Source organism: Parasteatoda tepidariorum, chromosome 1, assembly GCF_982258835.1.
Source record: "Parasteatoda tepidariorum strain Cologne lab strain chromosome 1, Ptep-v5.0, whole genome shotgun sequence".
Lineage (NCBI taxonomy): Eukaryota > Metazoa > Arthropoda > Arachnida > Araneae > Theridiidae > Parasteatoda > Parasteatoda tepidariorum.
Window position 1 is genome coordinate 117,346,168 of NC_141755.1, and position 20,380 is coordinate 117,366,547.

Consider the following 20,380-nt stretch of genomic DNA (forward strand, 5'->3'; position numbering starts at 1 on the left):
TTTTACTTGAATAAAGGAATTCCCTAATTTAAAAAATAACAGCTACACTTTTCATATCTCTTTACAACAATTGCTAAATTTCTGACTCTTTCCTGGAGCCATTCATACCTCTATTTTTCACTGCATCGTTAATGTTTGCTCCTAAATAATTTATTAAAAAATAATTTTTATTTAACTAAGCATCTCAAAATATCGAGAAAAACAATTTAAACTCAAGCAGATCCTGATTCAAGAATGCAAATTTTACTTACACAAGTTCAATCAATAACCTTCAATATAATAATAATATTTTTCAAAAAAAAAGTAATTTCTGAACTGAAAATACTGAAAATAGTTTTATAATTTTCGTTTGAAAAAAAAAATATTTTTTGAAAACTTTAATTCAAGAAAGAACAACATGAAAATATATATTAAATGGGGGACTGAATTCAATCCTCATTACGAAATTCAGCGTAGGAAAAAAATTTAAATTTTAGATTAGTTGAATTCCGATAAATTTTAGACAGAACATAAATTACTGATTTGCGGAAGTCCGCGATTTAACGGAAAAATCACTTGCCTCATTAAATATAAAACAGTACAAGCAAAATAAACTGTTTATAAAACCAATTAAAAAAATAACAGCAATACATTAAAATAAATATAATTAATAACATAATGGAGCAGTAATTAAACAATACTTATTAACTTCATTACACATTCTAATCGATAGTTTTTTTAGATTCCGATAAAACAACATCTTCAACTTGTAATGAGCCGACAACAGCCTGGAAATGAAATAAAATTAATATAAATAATAGGATACAATTCATAGACAATTATAAGCAATTAAATAAATAATTGAATTACATTAACTAATTTATCAAACTTCCCTTTCACCTAAAATAAACAATAATAAAAATTTATAACATTAAAAAATGTCAAAACCATTTCAAGAAAATATTTTGAAATAAATATATGTATAAATTTTTGATATATCATACATAATCAAAAAAAGAAATTCAAAATTGGAAATAGTACAAGCACTTACATTTATCTAAATAAAAAAATATATATATAAATCTTAATCTAAGGAAGATTTTTTTAAAACCAATAATAATAATAACCTTAACTATAAATACTCAACATACTGCAGAACAGGCAATAGCATTATTTGTTCAGGAATAAGAAAAGTATTTTTGCCATTAGCGGATATTTTATCACATAAATTTTATTTTTCAATTTCTTCAACGAATATGGAAACAATTGAGAATACACAGGTAAACAGGAGATAGTCATAAAATACAGGACACTTTGCTAAAAAACCAACTTGGCAGGTACGCGTATGTAGCGAAATGTAAATTTTAGATTTGCAGAACTACGAATTTTTTTTGCCAGGATATAAATTATTAATTCATAGAATTCTATGAATTAGCAGAAGAATCACATGCTTGATTCTCACGACTCAACAAGGAGCCAAAAACAGAATTTTCGACTTTTAGCATTTTATTAATTGCCTTCAAGACTCAAAGATTTTATTTGTCTTGCAGAAAATGTAAGTAAAACTTTGCATTTAAATTAGCATTATTTCAGAGTCTGAAACATGGTTTTTAATTTAATTTTATCTTCTATTTTGAGAAAAATAAATTTACAATTTATAGCAGTCAATATTACAAAATAAAAAGATATTCTTCTAATTAAAAAATTGTAAGACACCCAGCCACAGGTGTTTTGGGTGTTTAACTTACATTTTGTTTTCCTGCACAAAATCTATAAGATTTAGAAAATTGAATTTTCAGAGGTGTGTCAAAAATGTACAAGGTCAACAAGGAATTTTACATTTGATAATTAGTTTGAAAATCAGTAACTGTTATACTTGAGGTAAAAAGATAACCTTCGAGTCACTTAGCAACCCTCAGGTAAGCAACTAAAGCATTGAATTTTGACGTGCTGAAAGAGGCAATTTATTTACGAACTTTCGTTGTATTTTTTTTTTCCATAATACCAATTTGTTCAAAAAATGTTAACAGCAGTTTTAAATGTTTTCCTAAAGATTTTTTTTTCCATTCTTTTTGCTTTAAATAATACTTGTTTATCCATGTTGTAGGCAATTTTATTGCTCTTTCTTTAGACCTTCATTTTATATGTTCACACTTAAGTTGATGTTGAAAGTAAAAAAAGAGAGAGAGAGAACAAGATGTTGCTAAATATAATAACTTAACATTTATATTAAAATTTTTAAAAATATAAAAACCTTACTTAAAAAATCATAAAAATTCTTTCAAATTTAAACTGTTATATAAGGTAAACATTACATATTGCAATGAAATAAAAATACTTCATTTTATTTTTTTTTTTTGTAGCATAATTTTTCTAAGTTTCCTTTTTTCAAGTATAATTGATTACTTTCAAATCCAGACTATCACTCATTTTGCTAACAACAACAAATTATTAAATTAACAATTTAAGTGTACCTGCATAAAATTATAATAACTATAAATTTTTCTCTTTGTTATCTTCGACCTTTGAAAAATTTTTGAATATCAACTTGAATAAATTGACAATCACGGAGATGGGAGAGCAGAGCCTCCTGGTTACATCAAAAATTACATTACAAGAAAAAAAAATTACACATAGCAATTTTTTAACATTGAGTAAGTATTTTTTACAATTCGTTTTTAGCACTAAAAATTTATGATATTTAAAAAAAAAAGTTTTACTTATATGTCTTTTAACTTTGTACTTATATGAAAGATATTTTCCCTATTAACTTTAATAGAAATATATTTCAATTCTTATAATTATTTAAACTTTGAAAAAAAGAGGAAAAAAAACTTTTCAATGTTTTATTTTTAAACATAAAAATTTCCTTATCAAGCACTTTAGGAAATGGAAAAGTTACACGAAACATATTTAAATTTTAAATATAATGAAATTAATATATTTTTACAAATTAATAAAATAAATTAAACTTCATTGATTTATAACTTGGACATTTATACATAAAACATATACAAAATATTTATTATACATGCTCTTCCATTAAAAAAATTTTTGTTCGATTCTTTTTTATAGACATTTTCAAAATTAGAAAGGTATGCATGACACACACTAAAAGGGCACTTGAAATAAAAATAAAAACCTCTAAAAAAAGAGGAAAAGTAGAGACCTATAAGATGAAAATAAATGTTATTCTTTGTAAACTAGTCAGTAGACTAGTTTAGAAAGAATAACTTACTGATGTAAAATTATAGGTAGGCAAATCAATTCAAATCTTGTTATCATTTAGGCGTTTAGCTTTCAAAGTACCACTAAGAGTTTCAAATTCTAAAATTTCTGATTTGTTATCTATGGGAATAAAACTAAATAAATAAATACACTATTAACAGCAAAAAAAAAAACTCTTTAAATTTAACCTGTGACAAAAGTTAAAACTTATTAAATTTCAGTTAAATTAAATACAATACCCAATTACAATTCGATATATTAATGAAGTGGAATCTTGGTTGTTTGAGTGCTAATTATCCACAAAGAAGGTAAGGTATAACTGCCAACATTTCTAAATAAAAAATGTGCAAGATTTTCACAAAAAGATAACTATTTTTTTTCTTAAATTCTAAACACATTTCTAATATTAAACATCTATTCAGGCAAAAAAAAAAAACATTTTTAGTAAGTTGTTCATTCTTAGATATAAAAAGTTTTCTTTCAATTAAAAAGACTTTCCAGTAAATATTCCTTTTTTAGAGATTATTTTTGTTAAACATAGGGAGACATCTACACTTTTTAATAGTTCAGAAAAGAATAAAAAATAGGGTAAGCCTGCACCAATGGGAACTCATTCCCCTTTATAGATTGACTTTATGTATCATCATAATTATAACTTTGATTCCCGATTATGCTTTCTCACTCAATAGTGCAATATATAAATAAAATAAAGTAAAATAAAAAATAACAATCGGTAATGGATAAATAGATTTTTAAATAAAGAAATGAATAAATACAAAATAATAACCTAATACTTTTAATCCTTAGCTATAAAATAAATAAATTATCATCCTTACATATGGAAAAAAAAAAATATGACTATGGAAAAAAGCAAAAAATGAAGGATGAACTGAAGAATCAATAAAATAAAAGAACAACTTTTCAACTAAGTCATCAAAAAAAAAAAATTATAAAAAATATTAAATTGCCAAAAATATTGAACAAATAATCTGTATTTAATTGAAATTAAAACATATTCAATCAACAAACATTTTTAAAAATAGAAGGAGGAAAAAACAATGAAAATGCAATATGTAAAGATCTTTTATTTATAAAAAAAAGAAAGAAAAATAATGATAAACAAGATGGATAAATACAAAAGTATTAATTAAGATCATAAAATTGTAAAATTCATAAAAAATTTTTAAAAAAATAAATAAAAAAATAACAAAAAAATAAATAAAAATATATAAATTAATTGAAATTGAGCAAAAATTATAATAAGCTAAATAAAACCAAATTATAATAAAAGAAAGATTTATTAATATCATCAAATTAACATAAGATTCATTAATAAAACAAAATTAATGACTATAATAAAGAAAGGAAAATAATAAAATAAAAGATAAATTTATAAATCAAATTAAATAAAAACGACACTTATAAATTTCCAAACAGAATTGTTTGTTAAAAGAAGCGCTTACCTAAACATTAAAACCTGGGACAAAGCAAGATTTGATGAGATCAATTCTTAATCTTAAAATTCACGAATAAATAGAACTAATTTATTAATTGCGAAGGGAAAAACTTTGGGGAAAAGTATCACCACAAAAAAGAGAAAGCTACCGTCTGCTTAATAATAAAGTATGCTTATGCAAAAACAATATTCTGCTCTTATTTCTTTATATTTTGTTACATATTACTTTCTTTATATATTATTTATTTAAGAATAATAGAATCTCAAGCACACACCTAATGAAGATGGGTCTAGAAAAAATCTGATTATTTTTTTCAAATCCTCCAATTACAATTGAAAACAGAAGAGTGAAATCTGTAATTTGATAGAGTGTTAAATTCCCAGAGAATTCCAAGATTTAGGGTAAAATTACGTTTTTCAAATCGGTTTTCCCGATATTCTCAGTACGTACAAACTCTGATATTTCTATAAGAAAGCGTGCATTTCAAAAAAACATAGATACATAAAAATTTACACATGATATAATAAATAAATACTCTTTTAAAAAATACATTTATTGCTAATTAGAAGAAAAAAAATATTTAAACTTTCAAGTAAAAAAAATAGGAATAAAATTGATATACTTAAAGCAAAGAATAAAACGGCAGAAGATGCCAGAATTGCATGACCACAAAAGTTAACTTCACAGGTTGGAGTAAACCATTCCAGACCAAACTTATTGCCTAAAGATAAAAAAATAAATAAAAATAAGAAGAATAAATAATATTAATTTAAATTTTTTTTAAATTTAAATATCATTATAAATTACCATTTAGCATAGGCACTTCTATTAATGTGTCTAAAAATAAAATCTATTTATGCAAGGAATAATTTGATTTAGTGACTACAGTGATTTAGATGATTTATAACCCTGCATTGAACAGCTGAACCAATTTTCTGGGTTTTACTAATGCTCATCTCCGAAGCCTTATAATTTTGAACCCATTACAAGGGAACTCCTGGATCAAGCATTGATAGAAATATGCTTTTACTTTTTGGTGGAACCCGCACTTGCGTTACATGGAGAGAAAAACAAGATCACAGAGGATATTTTACGTCAGTACTGTGGTGGTTGGTGTAAGTCGGATGCAGAATTTGTATCGACCAGCCGAAAATAATTTTTTTTTTTAACAAAATCAAAACTTTTCCAGACGGCACACAATAAATGACATTAAAGGAAACATTTTGGAGTAGCTAGGAGCTTGTCCTTGATATTTCAAAGTAAACCAAAAATGAGTTTAACATTCTGACAATATTAAAATTGTAACAGCACTAAGATTTTATATACACCACATACAGACAGATAATTTTCTCTTAGAAAGAAGAAACAAAAAATTTATTTAGTCTAATGAAGTGGCATTTTAAATCTGTTATTTTAAAAATTTATCTGAATGCTTGATTAAATAAAAATCACAGTTAAAACGTTTACTAAAACTCAACTGAATGAAAATGTAACATAGTATTTGGAGTAACGTTTAAAAAAAAAATTGCAAAAATTTAAAAGTGCTTGATATTGTTAAAAAAAAAAAAAAAATTGTCTGACTTGAATATTTTCTATGAGCGTAGAAGATTTCCCCAAATGTTGGGAATCCACCAATTTTTTCATGAAAGCTGGCAGCAATGCATTTCTGTTTTTAAATCTAGAGTTATTACAAAACATACAATGACTATTACTTTACCTTCGTAGAAGATTTCCATTTAGCCATTCTTTAGCTGTAAGTGATAGAGTAGGTGCAACAGTGAAAGGAACAAATCTTCTTGAAACTGTTCAGACTAAATGAAAATAAGTTTTGAATATAATATATAAGTAAATATATAAAACCAGTTACAATATATTTTTGATAATACTTAATGAATAAAATCAAGAAATACCATCAAGACAAGCGACAGTTACTATAAAACATCGTGACACGAATACGTTGCCAGGCAGAAGGTAAAACAATAACTAGAATCAAAAAAGGAATTCTTTGTTCTAAAATAGAACTCAAGAGAATTTCCAAGGGTAGTTATGAAGTTAGTTGCAAATATGTTGATTACAATATCTTTTATTTCTTTGTGTTTATCATTTCCCACACGTACAAAAAAAGTAAAAATATCAAAGTTTTTTCATATGAAAAAAAAAGGAAATACGGTCTCATTAATGTGAAATGCCTCATTAATGTGAAATCACTTAGAGTGAAATATAGCTTTACATGAAATATATGTTTTGTCCCGTGAGTCAGCAATCAATTATTACTGTATTTTACATATTTAACAAGAAAATTTCAAGCTGATTATCGCTTTACATGAAAGGTCACAACACAGATAAGAAGCATGTGCATAATGTGCCAATTATTCATTTTGAAGAACGCTATTTCTATTATCCACATATGTTAGGAGTAGCAGATGGGTAAATAAATAAAATAGTTAAATAAAGTTATTAAAATTTGTAAGCTTATTTTAATTTGTTAGGTATATAAAAGTAGTACATGATATGTATTAATCGTATGTAATAAATTGCTTTCATAATGTATCGGATAAGATGAAACCTGGTTAACATAAATAATTATGATACTCCCACCAATTTTGCGTGAATGAGGTTCGACTGTATTAAAAAAATTTTTGGTAGCAATTCTTAAAACCATTAAATGTTTTCTTTTAAGAAACAAAAGCATCCTTAGAGTTAATGTGATATTTTACTAAAGGTATTTCAGCACTTCTACCTTCTAAGCACTACTCCTTGTTGTACATCAAGCTTTTCACTTTCTTCACTTGACATTAATCGAAAGCGATGAATCTGCATCTGTTTCAGATATGGCTATCTTGTGGGTAACCTTCGTTTCTTTCCACTGTTTTCCCCACTAAGTAGATAAGGAAATTTGTTTTGGCAAAGTGCTAAGCCCCCAATCAAAGTTACTCTGCCTAAGCTACCCTAAAATAACGCCTCAGTAACCCCAAACATAATTTATAGTGAAATTAAGACCAAGAAACATTCGAAATTTCAGTGATTTTATAATATGCAGTAAATTAGACATCATATGCAGATTTTGTAGTACAAATCTATTTTTAGATTAATGAATTTTCCTTTCCAAAAAGTGTAATAAGATAATAGGGGGAGGGCGATTTCATAATGTTAATAACTTTGAGTGAGGACAGCAAAATAAAAAGGAGGAAAATATGGATGAAGATATTGAAGATTTTTTTCATCTCCCTCTTTGATGGGTTGGCTATGTTTCAAAGGTTAAATTTTCTACAAAATGTTGAAACATTCCTTGTGAATGATTATAACCAAATGCGACAATTTAGTGCCATAGATCTCTAATATCATACAATAAATGATACATTTTATTAAATGCTGAATTAATACCATTATTGTTAACATTTTAAAATGATTTTATATGTCTAAAAATTTACATGTTACTTAACGTTTGAGAATGAATGATTCAAAAAATTATATGTGATTAAAAATGTATGTTAAGTTTCAATAACCCTTTTCCTTGCATGTCCCCAGCAATCTTTTCAATAATTGCTTCCTTAAAAGTTCATACATGTTTGTCTGATTTTTAATTTCTTAACTGAAAAAGACCCTTCTGAGCAAGGAATGATTTCCAAAATATTTTTTTAAGAAAACGTTTTTCAGACAATTATTGGTCTACCAATAAAAAACTTTTGCCCTGCAAGATTAAGAGTGTTTTTGGGAACTCTTTTACAAAGGAAATTAAAAAAAAGCCATAGCTTGGGGTCCTCAAACATGAAAGTTATAATTTCAAACACCATGAAATTTAAAAATCCATAGAAAATTACCAAATGTAGAATGCGCAAAACACCCTGAATAACTTTTGATCTAATGATCGGATCCTCACATTCTAGGACTCAATGGTTTGAGTGGGTGACACAAATATGTTAATTAATTTGTGCAGATGATATTTTAAATCAAGAAATCAGACACAAAAACTTACTTTCTCTGAACAAACACACCCTTTTTTCTACGAATTCGAATTACTGATCCCAAAATGAAGGGGAATATTTCTCGCTATCTGGGAAATATGGTCATAAAAGTTTGGTCAGGAAAGCAGTCCAAAGTTTTTAATTTGACCAGATTTTTCTACCTACAAGAAAATTATAAGAAATCAAAAAAATAATTCTTAATTTTTGCAAAGTTCTGCAAACTTAAATAATGCAGTCTTATAGTAATTTTTCAAATATTAAAAAATTAGATTACAAATGCTTTTTATTTCTATTAACTGTGACTTTTCTTCGCATTGACTTTTCCATTTTCATGATTAGCATAAAGAGTGCAGGCTAAGAATACTCAAATCGTGAACTAACAGTTGTTCTGTTTTAGTGATAGACAAAGAAAAAAATTAAGAACATTTCTTTTTTAAAGTATTTATATACCAGACTGCTTTTTTTTATTTTTTTTTATTTTTAAAAAGACAAATTTAGAAAAAATAATAATTTGCTTCACTTAAGTACATTAAAAGTGAATTTTATCGCTAAAGAATTACAAAATATAATATTTTTAGTTTCAAAACTTTGTTTTTACATCAATACTTTTTACTTAATTTATAAACTCTGTCAAATTAAAAAATATTTTTTATAAATAATTTTTTAAGAGCTAAAGAACGGGGTCAAACACAGTTCTTTAGCCCAGTCTTAAACCTTCTTACTAAAGGGTAATTTGACCTACTTTGCTCTGATGGATGAGTATTTCAAGAGCCAACATAGCAATAAGTAAGTGTCTAAAAAATGTGATAGCTAATTTTGTTTAAAGAAACTTCAAACCTAATAGTTGTTTACTGATGAAAAGTGAGAAATTTGAAGCACCATAGTTAAAATGAATATTAATGTTGATTCAGTAATTTAACCTATTGGAGAGAAATATATATCTTTTATAAATTTATTTAGTTTTTCTTTCTTTCAATACTTTGTGATTTCTTTTTATTTATTTAAATGGAGGGCCACTATTCAATCCCCTCTTTGACAGCCTATCAGCCAAAATTCCTGATTTGGTCTATTCTGGATGAAATTGAGATAACAGATGTAATATTATTCTAATTTTACTTACTGCTAATAGACAGAAACAACATGTGATTATGCTTGATAGACCATTGAAATCAAGTGGTCATCAGCTAAACAAATGTTTAAATATGAGAAGAAAAAAAAACCTCCTGTCTGACCAAATTTTTCATGTTTCCCCTAAATATGAAATATGTTTAATTGGTAATATTATATTGCATTCTCAAAATTCAATTTTTTAGTTAGCTTGTGATTTTGTTGTTTATTGATCAGACTTGTTTCTATTTTTAACTCCTTGATTTTTGTTGTTATTATGTATTTAAAGTTAATGACTTAAATTGTTTAATTAATAAGGCTCTTAATTTTTTAAATAAAAGTCAAAACAATTTCTTAAAATTATAAATCGAAACTTTTTATGAAATTTGGACAGCTTTGTTTTTATTTTAAACGTGTGCATTGGAAATAAAATACAATGTGAGGTAATGCAAAGTAATTTCTAATTGCTTACTATTTCTAAATTAATAATTTGGAAAGCACTTTTCTTTATAAAAGAATTTGGTTATTTTATTTTGATTTAAAAAGTGTGGTATGAAATAATAATGTAATATTTTATGAATGCTTATCCTTTTTCTAATTTGTTCAACATTCAACATATTGTTTTTAGAAATATATATTCATTTAAAAAATACCATTTCTATTTAATTGGTAGTTTACTTCAAATAATTTAATAAAGGAAACCGAAATATTATATAAGATATGATTTATAGTTCGGATCTAAATATAATGAGAGATTATACAAAGTACTAACTGGAAGTTATAAATGTATTCCTTCTGGTTATAAAAAATACTAATTCGTGGAACCTCTTTAACTCTCCACGGAACACTGAATTTCCATAGAACACAGTTTGGAATTGCTTCTATCATGAAAAAATTTACCAAATTTTACCACATTTACTACCGAACAGCAAGGTAAAAAACTATATTTTTATTATGTTAATTTCATTTTCATTATGTTATTTTTATTATGTTAATTTAATGTTTATGTTAAGTCATAGCCAAATCGTTACGGAAAAAAATTACCGTTTTTTGGTCCTTGCACAGATACCGTAAATGTTACTATATTCTAATAGTTTTGACTATACTTTTTTTTCTCAGTGCGGTCAGTACCATGGTTCACATTTCAGAAAAGGTACTGTGTATTGCCGCATGCAAACAGTTGTGTTTTTCTCAAAATTTCAAAGGATCTTCGATTTTGATATTACAAAATAAAATTTATTCGCAAAATTGAAGAATAAAAAACTCGTGTCTAATAGTTTTATATAAAGAACATATCCAGAAATTTTCAAAAAAATCAAGAATGTCAAAAATCTAAATTACTCTTTATTTATTAAATTTTTGAAGAAAATAGATATAAAAAAAAACCCGATAGGGAGTTGTGTATAGGTGGGGCTGATGATTATGAAATAGAACCCCCGAGAGATCGGGGGTTCTATTTCAGTTGATGACAGTTTTTAATCTTTATTCCTTAATACTGTAAAATGTTTTTCTTATTTTTTCTAATGTATGCATGTTAAAAGAAATTAATATTTAAAAAACTACATCTCTTGTTCAATTTTCTCACCAACCATCGTGGTTGCTTCTCATTAATCATTGCAGATTAAGAGGAAGAACGGTTTATTTCCATTTTTTACAGAAATCGCGAATGAGTTACTATTTGCATTTTTAAGATGACTAAATTTTGGCAAATCAATAAATTGGTGCCACCCGCAGAGTTATTACTCAGTGAAGATGGGCTCAAGGGATAGAGTATTTGCCTCCGAGTGAGGTGGCCCGGGTTCGAATCCCAGTGATGTCTGCTTGATACGAATTCCACACCAGGCTCGCACCGACCACAATGCTGATGCAAAATATCCTCAGTGGTAGACGGATCATGGGTTAGAGTCCCCTTGCTGTCAGACTAACCGTGGGTAGATTTCGTGGTTTTTCGTCTCCTAACTCAAATGTGGGTTAGTTCCATCAAAAAGTCATCGACGATGGCAAACATTTCTTAGAATACTTGATCATGGAGTGCCCTTGTGTGCTGGATTGGGTTCAAAATGACAAGGCTACGGAGTTGAACATTAGTAGTCTTAAACTCAAAATTGGGTAAGCTGTTCAATGACGGTTATATTTTATTTTATAACCGTCGTTGAGCAGCCGACCCAATTTTTGGGTTTACGACTACTAATGTTCAACTGCGTAACCTTGTCATTTTGAACCCAATCCAGAAGACAAGGGCACTCCAGGATCAAGTATTGGGAGAAATTTGTCGTCGTGGAGGACTTTTTGATGGAACTAACTCTCATTTGCGTTACATGGAGAGGAAGACCACGAGAAAATCCCACGGTCAGCCTGACAGCAAGGGGACTCTAACGCATGATCCATCTACTACTGAGGATATTTCACGTCAGCACTGTGGTCAGCGCAAGCCGGATGCAGAATTCGTATCAACCAGCCATCCCCGGGATCGAACCCTGTTCACCTTATTGGAAGGCGAACGCTCTATCCCCTGAGCCATCGTGGCTCTCAATGACGGTTATAAAATAAAATAATTTTGCCAGGATAGCCTGGTTGGTGAATTGTGAGAATGGGAGTTCGAATCCAGCCGGCTGAAGAGTACCTATGTACAAAATGGTGGATGTGAAATCTGTCAGGGTCACAAAGTCCTTCAAGTTCTCCCAACAAATCAATACCTCTAGGTACTGATCCAGGAGTTCCCTTGTCCTCTGGATTGGGTTTAAAATTACAAGACTATAGAGTTAAACAGTGGTAAACTCAAAATTAAGTTTGTTGTTCAATGGCTGTTATGAAGAAAAAAGTGAAACTAATAATCAAATTGTATTTTCTTGTATTCTTTGAAACTCCTTGCATATTTTCTATACACCTTCATAATTTCACATTTCTAAATCTTATAAATTTTGAGCAGCCAAGCAAAATGTAAAGTAAGAAAAAAACAATTTAGAAAAAAATTAGCAAAAAAATCATTTAAAATTTCAAATGACATATATTCAGAAGAAAAGAAAAACTGTTTAATATGACCTTCCAGCATGCCAAATTTTTACTCTAAGCTTATGACGAGCTTAAAATGTGCTTCTGTTGTAACTTTTTTTCCTCGTTCAAAAAATATGTGCAATAAAAGAAAGGTTCTACATTATAGTCTCTTCACAATCAATATATTTAACAATCAAGTAATATCATATTCTCTAATAATATATTGCTAACATTCAATAATAAAATATAATGACAGTTTACTTTAGGTTTATAAAAATAGAATTGAACTTATGAGGGCCCCATCATTTTCAGTAGCTTAGGGCCCCATGAAGCTTAAATCCGGCCCTGTCCAGTATAGTTCTATTAATGGAGTACTGAACAATTCATAATGCATATAGAGAGATCAATACACATAAAATTTTAAATCAATACATATAAAATTTTGCAGTGCTGTTACATTGTAATAAAAAAAATAATCAGTATCAATCAGTTAACATTTCCTCATACCAATATTTAATTAAATTTTGTAATCGAGTTTAAGACTTCCTTAACACATCGACTGCCGCATGCATTTGCAGTGAAATCTCCTTCAGGCCAAGAGTATGAAGTGTATTCTGCTAAGTCCCAACGATATTTTAATAATATGAGTCCCTGGAGGTCACAAGAACAATATCTCGGTCCGTTTTGTTTCCATGATATCATGCCTGTTTATTTGAATCTGTTGCTTCTCATCTCGCAACTTCACATGATCAGTTTGAATCTTTGCTGAGTAAAGAGGAATATAACTTAAAGTTTTTACTCTAATTAGATGAAATTTCAAAAAAAAAAATAATAAAAGGAAAACTTACTATTTAGTGAGTCAGATAGAAGTGAACAAGAAAGCTTTTATGAGGTTCACAATAATTTCCTTAATAAATCATTTTTGTATTACTTTTATAAAAATTCAATAGTTTTGTTATGTTCTGTGAAATATCTTTTAAAATACATACGAATATCCTTCGCAAGGAGTCATCGCAAATAAGCATCACCCCCATACGGGTGACGTGGCCTGATCAGAAACTATGCTGTTACCTGAAGATGGGTGACGCGGCAGTCAATGTGTTTATCAAATAAATATAAAGTAGGGTTTCAATAATCTTGAAACAAAAGCAGAGTGATTGTGTTTCTTAACACTTTTGTACAAAATTAATTTAGTGGATAATACCTCAATTTCCCATTCGAAATTGTTATGACATGATTAGAATCAAATATTTTTAAAATCAGATAAAAGAGATAAATCAATATGACTTTTAAATGTTCAATGTTTGTTATTGCATTTGCATAAATAAGTGTATGAACCTTGAATTTTTCACCATAAAAATTTTACATTACATAAGATTTATTGAGTATCCTTTTCGTAAAGTGACTGCATTCCTAAATAATTTGAAACAAAGTATCCTGCAGGGAAGGTTGTATGACTTAATCGTGCATTTAAATGAGCAGTCCATAAATTTGAATCATCAAATATTGCGAATTTTAAAAGCACACTTACATAAAATAAAACGATGCTGGGTTGAAAATACAAATTTTTCAAAATTAATTTGACCATTCCCAAAATAATGGAAAATTCAAACTTATGGGCAGTTCAGTAATTATACACATGATTTTTATTTGTAGAAAATGGAATGTTCTGAATACACACAAAAATCAGAAACATCATGACAAAAAAGATAAAAATGGGTACAAAATATGATCAGAAATATCAAGAATATCAGAATAACTAAGAACTGTGATGTTCCAAATTCTTAATAGTTATAAAAATAGCATATTATTCAATAAAAAGCATCATTTTGTTTGAGGCTCTAAACGAAAGAAAAACAAACAAATATTTGACCTTTCCAGCAACATACACCATTTTAGTATCATGATCATAAAGAGAACGCCAGAAGAAATATCAATGTTCTCAATTCTCAGAGGAGTGTCCAAATTGTGCTGAAAACATAAAAATTTTTTAGTTTACTATTCAAACATTATTAAAGAACTTTTTAAGGTGAAATATTTTAAAGGAGGGTAAAGATGAGGGTTCGGTTATATGAAGTAACATAGACTAGTTCTCTTCTGGAGGTTCATTTTGGAGAGATACATTTTTTTCAAATTTGTCAAAAAATCTTATCAAAAAATCTTTCAAATTCTAACTAGTCAAGAATTTTTTTCACTAATAATCTGAATGTTTACCTGTATTCTGGTTTATATCTAGAATTACAAAGTTGTTTAGTTATTCCGTAATATTTTTTATAGATATAAAAGAGCTGTTTTTATCCTCAGTAGCTCTACTACACAGGACTAATGTGGGCAAACTAAGGTGCTAGTGACAAATTTGATAATTTGTTAAGTAGTCATTTATCATAACTCAGAAAGGTATATCTAAAGATAAAATTAAATCAATTACAATCTAAGCCTTATGGAGGGCATTTCACTTAACTAAAAATGACATTTTAAACAAAATCAATTTATTAAAAATTAGTATTCAATTCGATTTTATTTGATAGCATGAATCAATTTAAAATTGAATCAGTTGCAATAACCATAGTTTTAACTTGATGATGAAATGGTTCAAATGAGGAGCGCATGGTTTAGTAATATTTCCCTCAATGAAAACAACTGTCAAAAGAGAACCATTTGCTGTTTTAATTTAATGTATGGCAAAAATTCTTTCATTTATCTATATTGAATGGTATTCTTTTATCAAACTTGATAAAACATCACCTTTAAATTTTCTTAAAACCTTTAAGGGATGAATTAATCTTAAGGTTTTGTGCTAAATATTGAAATCATTAACTGTAAAGGTATATTATTCTACAAAATCATTTTGATTTAGGAAATGCATAGCATCAATTGAGTTATATATTTAACCAATAAACATTTATTCCATTGGAAGTTGAACAGAGTCATTATCCACACTACCCATACCACCATTTTCTTAACTAGTTCCATGAAGACATGCTGTATTTGTTTAAGCCTAATATTGGTTAATTGAAAATATACAAAGCAAAAGGTAATATCAAAAAAGGCAAAAATGTATAATTTTTAACTTATTGGCACCTCTTTTGAAATAATGAATATAAAATATGTTATAAAAGAGAAATTTTAAAAGTCACTTTTGCACCGTAAAAACCCTCTTTCACGAATTTAAACAAAAATATTCAGTCTAATCTTGATATTGCATTTTTGAAGTGTACATCAATGTACACTTCACTTTGACATTTTGCATTTTAAATTTTTATTTTTACATTTTGATCATTCAAAAATTAAATTTTGATGTCTAAAAATATTTTGTTTGATCAGGCAAATCAAATCAAATAAGCAACGAACAAAAATATTTTCTTGCGAGCTTTAAAAAAAATCTAAATCGATGAGGCGAATTTTACATTTATTTGAATCTATTTTGAAAAAAAAATGGGTTTTCGAAGTTTCTTCTTAATTCTGAGAAAACATAAACTATCTGTTAAGTTTTCCTGTTCTGTCATACAAATTAACAAGATTAGTAATTAAGATTTTTCTGCACTTATATTTTAGCAAAAACAACTTACAAAAAAAAATAAATAAATAAAAATAAAAAAAAAATAAAAAAAAACAGATTTAAGAGTGTAATTTTTTATTTCAATTAAGAATTTTTTCCCGCGTTTAATGATTAAAATTCTACTAAGATTTATAAATACTCAATACCATTTAACAATAAAACTGTACTAAAATTCTTAATACCAGTAATAATAAAAAGTTTAATACTATTTAATTAATGCAAACTAATAAACCAAAATTAACCCGACTTATTAAGTATGATATATAAATTCTATATAAAAAAACTTTAATTTTTAATTAACAAATTTATTAGTTAAGGCCTTTTTGCCAAAGTAGTTTTAGTACACAAATAATTAACTTGCTATACAAAAAACCATGCCAGGTAATTTCGTGTTTAGGGTTGTAGCAGCCCTGAACGAAACATAGAAGAATTTTATCAGGGTACATAAAAATCATATTTGTTTAAAAGATATATATTACATATTATAAACTTTATTTCAATAAGATTTTTTATTTTAAAATTCTTTTCACGTTGAAGGATCTGAACTCTAAAATGTACAAATAATATTTAATATTACTTAACAATACTGCAATAAAAATTCTTAATACCATTAAAAACAGCTTAATATGATTTAATTACTACAAACTAATTACAAAACAAATTATAGAAGCTATTATTTTTTAATCAAACTCAAAACTTAAAATAAATTATAAAAACAGAGTACCAATTTTGCCAAATGAAAAATAAATTTATTTAGATAAGAAATCATTTTTAAAAAAAAAAGTATAATTAATTATAAATTGAAAAAAAAAAGAAATTAAATTCCACAACAGCCATTAAACTTAAGGGGTTTTGAATCCAAGCCGGATTCTTTATAAAACAATTAGAAAAAATGTATATGATAAGAAAAAAAGAGTTAGACGTTTAGAAATGTAAAAAAATAGGTTACATATATGAAGTGTTCAGAGCAAAAGTAGATCTAGCTTTAATAAAAGTAGTTTAAGTTTGATTTATCTAAGTAATTAAAATTTAAGTAATTTATGAAATTAAATGTATTTCTTCTTTCAGCACACTAATAATCAGAATTGAAAACATAAATTACTTGAGCTATTGGGAACTTTAAAAAAAAAAAAATAATAACTAAAAATAAAAAAAAATCACCCGTTTGGGGGGGCAGGGCGGGCGGAGTCTTGTTTTTCGGTGGGCATCTAAATCTAGAAGACACTGGACGTGCACCATCCTTTTGACCTTGAGACAGTTTGATGAAAAAAGAGAATCTTAAGTTATTTCTTAAATATATAAATACTTTGCAATGTAAATGCCTTCAACTACCTACTGTAAATTCCTGTGAGAGATTTCTCCTAAGCATTCTCCTCACGTAGGAAAAAAAATGTAGTAAAATTTGAAAAATGACTTCAGAAAAATCAGAAGAAAAACAAGAATCTGGCACGAATATTTCACATTTTTTTTTAAAATAACTTCACAGAAAAATACCTAAAAATTATGTTATTTTATGCTGAATAACAAAAAATGTAACATTGTTCCTCTATGTCCAGACATAAGAGTATAGTCCTTTAATGTATTTCATTCTATTGAAATAAGAAAATTTTACAAAATTTCAAAGACAAGTTAATAATGTCAGTAGAGTAGTTAACTTGCCTTCGGTTACTATCTATGTTGTCTCATAACAAAAAAAAATTATTATTACTAAGTTATATCAAAAACTGAATAAATAAAAATAAAATGTTAAACCTTAAGGTGCATTTTTTCTTATACTGATCATAAATGCTACACTGTAAAGTAGAAAGTAAAAAGTCCTGCTTGATATTTCCTTTAAAATTTGTTTAAAACATTTCTAAAATTTATAAATTTAGAATAGAGTTCTACTTTTAAAAATAACATACATTGCATCTTAACAGCAATAAGACACTATTTTTGCACATTTACAACATACACTTTTATGCATTTTTGTACACCTTCACTCTAGCTTGGATCTTACTTATTTAGCTTACCCTAATAAAAAAAAACTTGATATGAAGAAATTTTCTATGACAAAAAGAATTTTTTAACATGAAAATAAGGATTTAAAAAAAGTATTCTTACACACAATTAAAAGTCGTAACACAAAAATTTAGCAAGATTAACCATACATTTTTTCTTAATTAGACATTTTATAAGACTTGTCAAATATAATGTGAAAAAGTACACATTAGGAATTTCAAATTAATATTTAAGGAAAAAGGAAACAAAAAACACTCTTAAAATGCACTTAAGATGCACAAAAAGATCCGTTTGATTGCTCTCAGAAATAATAATCAAACAGTTTTTTTATAATGTTAAATCTTTTTCTTTTTTTTCTCCAGCAATTGAATGTGTTTTAATGATTTCAGTCCAAGTTTCTTTTGCAGTGATTCTTTTGACTGCAATAATGTTTTTGATTTTTCATTGCTTAGAATTGCAAACTTTAATGATAGGACTGTAACTAAATTTTAACTAAAATAATGGGTGTTCAGGGACCTAATATTTAAAAATAAAGGCCTAAAAAATATGCAAATATTTATACAAAATCAAATAATGCATCAACTAAATTTAATAATGAAAGAAAACGCCAAACATTTTTTCTGTCTTGTTTCATTAAAAAAATTACATTATTTCTTTCAAATTAACTGTTTTCCAGTTCATAAAAAAATTTCAATAAATGATTTTTCTTAAATTTATAAAAAAAAAATGTAAATAATATAAAATATTATTTACATTTTATAATATTTTAATGTTTATAAGAAAAAATAATTTTGAAATAAAAAATTTGAAAGAAAAATCTTCAAAAAAACTTTTAAAGTTGAGATGAGGTTTGATTTAGTGAGGTTGCAACTATAGATGTGAGATGGGTAAATACCCAGGGGGTAGGTTATTTACCCAAGCATTTACTCTTGCATTGGATAAATATCCAAAATTGGGGCTTTTAGAATTTTTTGTTCTTTTTAAGGCATGTAAACAAGATTTGTTTTGCTTATAGTTCTGAGAATAATATAATTTTATATTTAATTTTCACAAATAAACTTGAAACTTATATGTCAGTTTCAGAGTAAATAGTTTAAAAGACTATAAATATTTAGTTTATGATACAATGTCTCATTAAAATGATAAACAATGCATAAAATCAATGTTGATTAAAATGAGACATATTTGAATTAAAAAAGTAATGTATAAAGGTTAGCAATGTGTAATGTAATAAAATAGACATTATATTAAATCATTTAAATTAAAATTGGTGCATTTTGAAGAAAAAATAATTTTATTCAATGTATTAAGATAAATTGTATTAAATGGAAGAGATCGTCAATTATCGCAGAAAATTAAATTAAAATTTATGAAATTTGCTGAAACTAAGTTTTTAAACAGGTTTTGTTTATTTGTAGTAAGTTTGTAAATTTAATATAAGTGATATAACTAAAACTATAAATTTTACTCTAAATTTATTCATAAAATTATTTCACTTAAAACAAATTTGCCTTTTTTTTTTAAGAAAAAAAATTCAAGATTATATTTAGCTTTCATCTGTATTAATTCTATTTTTTTTTTTAAATAATAAGAATAATTATATTATTAAAAATCAGCCATATTTGAGAAATTTTAAAATTTCATTTTAGTCAAAAGAAATATTGAACTATGCAATATAACTTTAATATATTACAGAGTTATTGGTCAAACTTTAAAATACAAAGCAATTCAGAAAATTAAACAATAGGTAGTCATCTGTACACATAAAAATTATTGTCCGTGTGTGTGTGTCCTTTATAGACCCCTAAACCATCTGACCGAAAGCTATGAAACTTGGGATACAGAATGAGGAAGGTCACTGTCGACATTAAAACATTTTACGGCAAATTGTTCTAATAGGATGAGCGAAAAACAAAATGGAATTTTGTGATTGGATAAGCAATAACCATTGTTATAAATTTAACAACTCAATTTTTCACATATTTAAAAGATAACATTAATGATAAGTGTCAGCTTATAGCTCTATTTAATCAAAAAAAATAGTTTAGTGCACATATTTAAATATTTAATTATTCTATATTCACTATGTC

General features: G+C 26.6%; 1 long non-coding RNA gene across 4 annotated transcripts in view; it reads right to left on the bottom strand.

Moving 5' to 3' along the window:
• Window positions 1-20,380, bottom strand: part of LOC147816768 (uncharacterized) — a 36,980-nt gene that overhangs the window by 8,638 nt on the left and 7,962 nt on the right. For 3 of the 4 annotated variants that reach the window (XR_015429073.1, XR_015429071.1, XR_015429074.1), the window contains exon 4: window positions 13,184-14,701. This is a non-coding gene — a long non-coding RNA (uncharacterized LOC147816768). Of the gene's footprint in view, window positions 1-696; window positions 768-5,286; window positions 5,386-6,381; window positions 6,476-8,659; window positions 8,791-13,183; window positions 14,702-20,380 lie in introns of those variants that run through there. The other variant, XR_015429072.1, reaches the window with a different exon arrangement.